Raw genomic sequence first — 9536 nt, 5'->3', positions numbered from 1 at the left:
GATGGCTGTCCAAAATCACACGATATAAGTGTTCACTGTTGTGCTCATCACTTTCATATTTCTACTTCTCACCATATCATCATTCAATTCCGAGTCCACTAAAATTGTAAATAATTTTGTACTGAAGTGTTTCCTATATTAATGCCAAATAGGTAGTACTCCAAATTACCGAAAATATAGTAATCAGAATTAATTGTAAAATAATAGTCTAATATGCTTTTGCCAAGTATTAATCAGAATTAGTCCACAAAGAACAACAGTGGCAATTCTAAGTGAAATATACATGCTCAAAATAGTCAAATGAAATATTCCTATCCATAAACCCCAATATAATCCACCTATGTGATTACAAAATTTTGATTAGACATTTTAATTTGATCAGAAGAAAGATAAATAAACATGAATAATTAAATAGCTTCATGGTGTTTGAGCTGAAACACCACACATGGTGGGCAGCCTGACCGAAACTGACACTCACTATACCAATGCCCAATTTCATTCACGTTCCCTCCCTGCTCTATGCAGTGCTCTCCATCCCTAGTGAGCTTGCTGCCACAGTCATCGCTCTCCTGCGAGCAAATTACTGAAGATATGAGATTTCATGAAAATTTAGTTATTTCTGACTGAATGATAAAGTATTATTTCCAGTGCTTCTATAGATCAGAACAAACACAGATGTCAAATACTCATGCATCTAGACATTCTATTGACAATCAATTGGCAATAACTACTCTTTAGAAGGCAAAATATATATGGAGAAATAAAGTTGTGGGGTTTTGAGGTCCATCGATATTCTCACGGGCCGCCACAACTTTCTCTTGCTGGCGGGGTATGTATTCCTTCTTTAGATATTCTGCTTTCTTCTTATCAGATGGTCATGGCATATCAGTATATCATCCTTGACTGCTCTATAACTTCAGGTCAGATTGCGTTTCTGTGAACTGATGGTTAGTAATTTTTCCGTTTGCGGCTCCAGATTTTAGCCTAACAATGGAGGCAATGAAGTTAGTTATGAGTATTAGATGGTTGGGACAAATAGCAGCACTACAAGGTTAGACCCTGCGAATTGACTGACCTTCTACCCTGTGTTTATACATTTACATATCCTAGCTCTGGATAATACTAAAGATCTTGGGTTACTTTTATACTACCAAAATTACATAAACCCTTTCTAAAAACTTTTAGCACCAGGACATGTGTGCGGTCCCCTTTTAAGAAATTAATGTAAATCAATTTATTAACCAGCAATGCTCATGTTTGAAAAAAATATAGAACATATAGAAGTTTATTGGATTTTCAAATTGATTTGGATTAATAGTACACGGGAAGTTGAAGTGCGAATAATAAGTTATGTATTACGATGGATACTGTAAAACCAAAAAATCACAAACCACTTTATTGTATAATTTATCCAGTAAATTAAGATCAGTGTGAAAGACACGATTCAACCAAAAATTAATTTAACTACAACCATAGTAAATTAGAGCAGAAGTTCCTACCCAACCTATCTATCACCCTATACGTACTACAAACTTCGTTCAAAATACACACTCCCGAATCACAACCATCCAATACTCCTAGTCTTATACATACTGCATATATTATCACTTGACTTTGTGAGCGATAACTAACCAGATAACAATGAGAAAATCAAGTAATCTCCAGTTATACATATAACTTACTAAAAGGGTCCACTCCCTAGCCCATTGAGCATTTTTCAAAAGAAAGTAATGGAAGCACTAACAAAAAAGTAAGATTGTGATCATCACGGCTGCAGTACATACAACAGAGAAGCTTACACTTAATTAGATTTAGAAATTAGAACTGATTGCCATTAGCCCCCCTGCGTTGTAGGTACCATGTTACCTTGAAGGTAATATGAACAAAATAAAAGTCTTACTCTAAAGTCTCGATGAACATAATAAAGATCTATGTAGGGAATATAGAGTAACCAAACAAGGAGAACTGGTCCAATTGAAAGGGGTCATGTGAGGAATGAAATAACTCCATTAACACGTCAGACCAAGATGAACCAATCTAACAACAGTCAAATAAATAGAGGAGAGGGTATACCTGAATTCCACTGCAGAAACAACACGTGGTTACTTTTCATTCTTATTCCCCAATAGTTATTTTTATCAGATGGATCAAATGAACTCCGTTTTATTAATCATTGCTCACTACTGGGGCAGTTTAGTTGTGTTTCAGGCCAAAAGATGAGCTCGAAAGAGTTTATTAAATCTGTCTAGCACTCTAGCTAGGATGGGATTACACCACCCATCATTCTTCACATGGTTTGTGGAACAGGATGGCGCTGTCGCACTCCTGCAATTGACGTGTGGTTAAAGCATGACCAGCAGCTGCATTCGCCTCAAAAGAAAAACAGTAATTTGCAGAGACCTTGAGGAAATGGGGTGAGAGATAGCTCAGATTAAGCATCCGTATATGGTTTTGCAATAATGATAACATGATTAGAACATAAATTACCTAAGACTCTGTTGTACGGAATTGTTCTAACTCCATCGACGAATTGGATATGGGGAAAGTGTCTCCTAATGCAGGAAGTCTGCCACAAGACTGAGCATCAATTTTATGCCAACAATGTATGAATAAAGTAATCCTTATTGAATACAATTAAGAAAAAAAGTAGTACATCAATTTTGCTTTTAAATAGAGAGTCCTGCAAGTGATGTTCCAATGGGTAGCCAATGGATAAATCTACACCCATGAGGGCACCTCGTGTGCCAGACTTACTTCAGAAAATGCAAACAGTTTCAAGAATCGAGTGAAGGATAGACCAAGGTTGCAGCATCTGAAATAAAATGTGGGAAAAGAAAATTCGTTAGACGGCATAAGAACTGCAAAAACACGACACCATCATGTTTCTAATAGAATTTCAGATTCAAACAAAGGCGGTGCATGACAGCTGCATTTGATTTTGATCCAATTATCAAATTCAGTTGTACTTTCTACAATACTAATAGGTGGCCTGTAATGACTTGCAGAAGTGTGAGCCGTTGAGGCAGCAGACAAATTATATTGCTAGCCTGCTAGGGGCAGGACGGATAGCAGTACAAGCAGACTTTGCACAACTGGAATCAGACATGTCATGTCTCACGTGTTCACCAGCTCGTCATGGATGAGACTAATGGTGGTAGCGTGGTGGAGTGCCTGCCATGCCTCCAGGAACAACATGTTCTTCTCCATTAGCACTAACCGTGATTGGTTGGGGTCTGAAAACCACAAACCAGCGAGAATTGAAGAGCAGATCGGTCTGAACAAAAAAAAATAGTTTTCGAGCATTGGATAATTACATCGGGGCGGGGAGCAGCAGTAGCCGGCGCTTACGGGGACATGTTGAGCGTCATCTGCACAATCGCGCAACGGCCGAGACTGGCAGCGTCCAGCGCCACCAGGTTGGCCCGTGCCACCGTCGAGACACGGTTGACCTGCCTGAACTGGAGCTCGGATTGGCCGCACCCATGGCAGTTCACCGTGGCTGCCGCCGCAGCTCGCCAGAATCCAAGGGAGGAGATGTGTGGGTGGACGGCAAGGCAAGACCGGCCTGCGGGCGCGTCGTGCGGGCGCATCGGGTGGAACATGGGGGCGGCGGCAGAGCGATGGTGGGAGGGGGAGCAGGATGGAGGGCGGACGAAGGTATGGGGCAGTGCGGCGGCGCTCTAACCCTAACTTCCATCGCTAACCATGGGTCCTGCGCGTTCGGATTGTATTTTCCTTCGGGAAGGGATGTTTTTTTAGTAAGGGAAGCGATGTATTGAGTTGACGCGGGGCGCGGGGCGTTTCGTTGGCAGAGTTTTCGTCCGCTCCAGAACATGTTTGCTTGTTTAATAGTGTGTGAGGCACCACCAGGTTGGCCCGTGCCACCGTCGAGACACGGTTGACCTGCCTGAACTGGAGCTCGGATTGGCCGCACCCATGACAGTTCACCGTGGCTGTCGCCGCAGCTCGCCAGAATCCAAGGGAGGAGATGTGTGGGTGGACGGCAAGGCAAGACCGGCCTGCGGGCGCGTCGTGCAGGCGCATCGGGTGGAACATGGGGGCGGCGGCAGAGCGATGGTGGGAGGGGGAGCAGGACGGATGGCGGACGAAGGTATGGGGCAGTGCGGCGGCGCTCTAACCCTAACTTCCATCGCTAACCATGGGTCCTGCGCGTTCGGATTGTATTTTCCTTCGGGAAGGGATGTTTTTTTAGTAAGGGAAGCGATGTATTGAGCTGACGCGGGGCGCGGGGCGTTTCGTTGGCAGAGTTTTCGTCCGTCCCAGAACATGTTTGCTTGTTTAATAGTGTGTGAAGTGTGGCGGCGCTCTAACCCTAACTTCCATCGCTAACCATGGATCCTGCGCGTTCGGATTGTATTTTCCTTCGGGAAGGGATGTTTTTTTAGTAAGGGAAGCGATGTATTGAGCTGACGCGGGGCGCGGGGCGTTTCGTTGGCAGAGTTTTCGTCCGCCCCAGAACATGTTTGCTTGTTTAATAGTGTGTGATTTGACTGGCCGGTTTGCATGGTCAAGCTGACGTGCCTATTCTATATTTCCTGGCACTAGTAGAAAAAGGGGGCTTTGGTCCAGGCCGGGTAACCCCATTAGTCCCGGTTCAGTCCAGAACCGGGACCAATGGGTGCATTAGTCCCGGTTCATGCGGCTAAGGCATTAGTCTCGGTTCACCTGGGCCCTTTAGTCCCGGTTCGCCATGAACCAGGACTAAAGGGTGCGATGCCCATTAGTCCCGGTTGGTGGCACCAATCGGGACTAAAGGTCTAACCTTTAGTCCTGGTTGGTGCCACCAACCGGGACTAATGGCCTTTGAGGCATTAGTACCGGTTCATGGCACAAACCGGTACTAAAGGTCCAATTTTCAAACCCCCCCCGGACCGCCTTTTCAATTTTAGAAAAAACAAAAGAAAATGATGGAAATGTCATAAAAATAAAATAAAATAAGTTTCCCACGTGATATGTGGTCTAGTTGTTGGGAAAATTTACAAATATGAATTTCGACTTTATTTACAAAATCTCTTTGGAATTTGTAAAATGGGCATAACTTTTACATACAAACTCGGATTAAAAAGTTTTTTATATGAAAAATCATCTACTCGAAAAGTTACATCCGATGGAGACGGCCTATGGCCTGTTTGCAAATTTGTAGAATTCTCAAATTCCAAAAGGAAAAAAAGTTATGCTCAAATTTCAGTTTTTTTTAAATTTTCATTAAATCTGGTCAAACTATGGTCAAACTACTTATTTAAGAAGTATTAGTGTTACTAAATAATTATTCAAGAATATTAGTGTTATTAAATAATTATTTCAGTTTTTTTGAATTTTGGTCAAATCTAGTCAAACTATGGTCAAACTGTGGTCAAACAATGGTCAAACTACTTATTTAAGAAATATTAGTGTTACTAAATAATTATTGTTTTTTAGAACAATAGTTTCAAACTCAATAAGTGAAATGTGTGACTTCATGCTCAAGCTAAAATCCTGAGGGTTAATAGGATTAACATCTTACTATTGTCAGGAAAACAACGAGTGCAGACTTGGAAACGAGGGATAATAGAACCTGGAAGTTAAGCGTGCTCAGGCTGGGGGAGTGGAAGGATGGGTGACCGTCCGGGAAGTTAGATGATTTGGAATGATGAGGGGTGATTAGAGATTAAATTGAGCAATGATGAGAGGGGTGATTAGAGATTAGAGGTTAAAATAAATCAGAAATTTGAAAATTAAAAAAAATTCAAAAAAAATAAAAAAGTTATCTTTAGTACCGGTTGGTGTTACCAACCGGGACTAAAGATGAACCCCGCAGGCCTTTTTCTACTAGTGTGGGTTTCCTTCCTTCGACGCATCTCCATATGGGCATGCATGTGTGCGCCATGCGCCTCGCCACGTTTGCCTCCACCGCTTTGACAGGTCTATCTCTGTCTCTCCCGAAAATTCTGGCTCAATCCCGTGTCATGGCTCTGCCAACCTATGTGCCTATAAAAAGCCCCCCGTAGCGTGGAGCTCTCCAGTCACCGCTGCACCCAAACCGCTCCTCACCAATACGCCCATCTCTGCTCCGGATGCTGCCCTCCAGCCTCCACCCAAGATCCCATGGCGCGCTACGTCGCCGCTCCGACTGGCCGGCCGAGAGGTGCGCACAGGCTACAACATGAATCGGTAGAGTCGTGTACCATCACCTCCCATGGATCTTCCTCGGCTCCGGCTCCCTGGCCTGAAGGCGGATAAACAGCGGTGGCCTTCGCATGGTCCAAGGTGGCACGCCTGCAGCTGGCGGCGGATAGCTCGCTGCCCTGCTGCTCTCCATCCTAATCGGCTCCCCTTGGCCTTCCCCAGCTTCGGCCCCGGCTGTCGGTCCCCTCCATCTGCCCGACGGCCGTCCCTCCGCTGCAGCACTCTTGCGAAGCTGATCTGCGTGCTTTCTTTGTACAGGTAGATGAGTTATTAGTACTAGAATTTCAGATCTAAAGTTGGTGCATATGGTACAGATTCTTAATCTGAGAAGAATGTTCAGGTATTGCGTGCAGGTCTGTGGTGAGGACACAAATTTGGGCGTCTAGCTCCTTGCATGAATGTGCAAGGAATATAGAACATGCATCTTTTCTTCAGTATAACATGGTATATTTATTCTTGATCTCTCCTTGACGTTGTGTTGCATTTTTCTCGATGGAAGTAATTTTTGTTTAATTTCACATGATGTTAAAGAAATAAACACATGATATGCTGAATAGCTGACATACAGAGGAAATGCTACAGCTTGATGATTATTGCAGTACTACATTATTTTCAGGTATGTATTGTTCCTTTTGTGATAGTTCTCTCTCCTATGAAAGTAAAATGAATCATTTTTTATTTTTTGAACAAGGTTGCTCTCTCCTATATAGAAGTAAAATGACTCATTTTTAATTCTCTGAACAAGGTTGCCGAAATTAGGGCGCTCAGCCATTGAGGCATCATCACTTTTTTAAGAAGCTTCGCAAAATCTACCCTTATACTACAGAAATCTAATGTAGGTTTGTTAGCCTTATAGGGTACTAATATGCTGAACACATGATATTAAATATACAGTACATTGCACTGTGAAGTGAGTATGTATATACTATCCACACAGGATTTTGTATGTCACACTTGACTTCATCATCCTTTGTTTTCAGATGTATTCTTTAGGAATACACTAATGTGGTAGCTTGGTCATATTTTGTAGCTAATTTAGTCACCACAATACTCAAGATTTTTTCCCGGCTTTCAATATAAATAACTTCCACTTGCCATTTCACATGATAAGCACTACATTCCATTTATTTATGGCCTACGACTTATTATTTATGGATAGGCACAATTGAAGTCTTGAGTTTTTGAGTATCATAGAAGAACCACATTCCTTTTTGTAGCGATAGAACAAATTGATCAACGTTTGACCTTCTTCATCTATTATAGGAACACTAAGATGCACAAAATCAACCTGTGTTAGAGCCAATGGTCCTTTCCAAATGTGAAATCTTGCATGTGTTATTTATCAATTACAAAAGGTGATCGTTGTGTTATTATGTTAGAAAAGAGGTACTTGTACAATTTTGCTACTGATTTTGGCTAAGGGTTTTTCGGTTCTCATCTCTATATGGATATGCTTTTTCAGGTTAGTGGTTTAGGAGTTCCTGCCAAGACTGGCTTTTGGAATTTATCCTCGCTTCACCAGTTGGGCTTAACAAGGACATAATTAATTCTTTGTTGGTAATTAGAAAAAATATCTGGTTGGAGAAAACTTCTCTTTTGGTTAATTGTTTGTTTCTGAATTTTAGTAATCTTTTTTACATTTTCTTTTTTCAGGTTAGTAGTACGGGACTTCCTGTCAAGAACGACTTTTGGAAGTTATGCTAGCTTCATCAGTTGGGATTTCTGTATAAAACTAAGATAATTTATTTTGGTGCTTACAATGAGTATTAGACAGAGGGGTGATGGACACATACTTCACCCAGTAGATATGTTCATTTATGTTGTTAATTAACTAATTAGACAAAAAGCCTCTATCTGTATGGTGTTTGTGATGATGCTATCAATTCACCAAACACTAAATACCGGGTTCTGCTTTTCAAATCTAGCAAATTAATTTTCTCTATTGGTTTCTTTTCCAAACAGAAGTATTAGATCTACTGTGCCATGAGTCTTACTATCAAAATATAATATAAGCCGCGCCAGATGATTATAGGTAACTTATATCAAGAACTTTGTTTTAGCAGCACAATTTGGATAAATTTGCAGTTTTGTACCAACGAAAAAGCTATTACGTACCAGATCAAAGATAGAAGCCAGGCTGAACATTGCGATCCTACAGATCTGCCAAGTGCTTCCTCATGAAATAGATAGTAGCATCGCTGATGAAAAAAGTAGATCTGCCAATCTAGGTAGCATCCGGAAAGAACACTGCCTAATGCCATCTTCCGAGAAAGCTGGACATGCAAAAAATGACAAGAAAGTAGTGTTGGACATTTCTCTCTGTAGCAACGAATAAATTCATTTTATTATTGTATAGCCATGGTGGCAATCTTTTTCGGATAATAACAAGAAACAATTCGCTCAAATATTCTCATCAGAGATAATATTGCGGTCTATCGGAAAAAAATGTTAGCTATTTAATTAAACAGAAAACTATGTCACTCGTAGCAACAGATGCTAAACAGTCAGACTACCTGACAGAAAAGTATATATAGAGCAGTTAAATTTCTTCAATCCAAAAATAGATGATGTAGTGGTAGATGTTAATCGTATAACACGAGGATGATGTAGTGGCTGGGAAGCACTATCTAGGACCGTTTAGACACTAGCTAGAAGAGTGTTCTGTCTACAAAGGTATAGAAAGACTAATAGTTTCATTTCTCATCTTGACAGTCAGCTACAAGAGTGTTTTGTCTCATTTCTCATTTTAGCATAATGAACTGTGATTTTGCCCACCAAATTTCATACACAAAGACATACAGTGTTAATAGCTGATCAGAATATGGATTTCCTTTCTCTGTCATGACTCATGATGTGCGGTACATTTTGCTGCCCCCTGGTGGTGATAGTCAATCCCCCCTTAGTACTATCTTATGTTAACCCTTATTTTCACCATATTTCCTTATGCAGAGCCAAAGAAGGAACAAATAATCAACATAACCAAAAGAAACGAATATAGGATTTGAAGGATGGGAGGGCCAACACTCTATTAATATTATGAATGATCTGAATTGATCGTTTTCTTTAAATAAAAAAAAACACTACCAACAATGCCAGATCACCCTGAATATAAGAATTTAATCACTATTTTTCCTATTAAGAAACGAGTCAAGTGCCCAAGTCCACTTATCTGCTTACTAAGCGTCCACCCAGGAACTGAGTATTCTAGAAAAAACAATAACTCGTCAGGGATTCAGGAAAGCTCAACACATGCAGAAGAAGCCAAGGAAACGCACGGCCACCAGAACAACAAGGGAAACAAAGGAACCGAAGGTGAGGCACCCAAAGCGCCGGAATTTGCCATCTTCGTC

General features: G+C 41.2%; 1 long non-coding RNA gene across 2 annotated transcripts; it reads left to right on the top strand.

Moving 5' to 3' along the window:
* The first annotated feature begins 6040 nt into the window (after positions 1 to 6040).
* LOC147966139 (uncharacterized) lies at positions 6041 to 8181 on the top strand. 2 transcript variants are annotated; one of them, XR_015607669.1, is made up of 5 exons: positions 6041 to 6444; positions 6527 to 6630; positions 6718 to 6802; positions 7649 to 7743; positions 7840 to 8181. It is a non-coding gene; the product is annotated as an uncharacterized LOC147966139 (long non-coding RNA). The 2 variants fall into 2 exon arrangements; XR_015607668.1 differs by having other exon boundaries at positions 6527 to 6802.
* The last annotated feature ends 1355 nt before the right edge of the window (positions 8182 to 9536 follow it).

Source organism: Triticum urartu, chromosome 6A, assembly GCF_056163025.1.
Source record: "Triticum urartu cultivar PI428250 chromosome 6A, HENAU_Tu73, whole genome shotgun sequence".
In the NCBI taxonomy this organism is placed as follows: domain Eukaryota; kingdom Viridiplantae; phylum Streptophyta; class Magnoliopsida; order Poales; family Poaceae; genus Triticum; species Triticum urartu.
The sequence above is the reverse complement of the archived record's forward strand: the minus strand, read 5'-3'. Positions and strand labels throughout refer to the sequence as shown.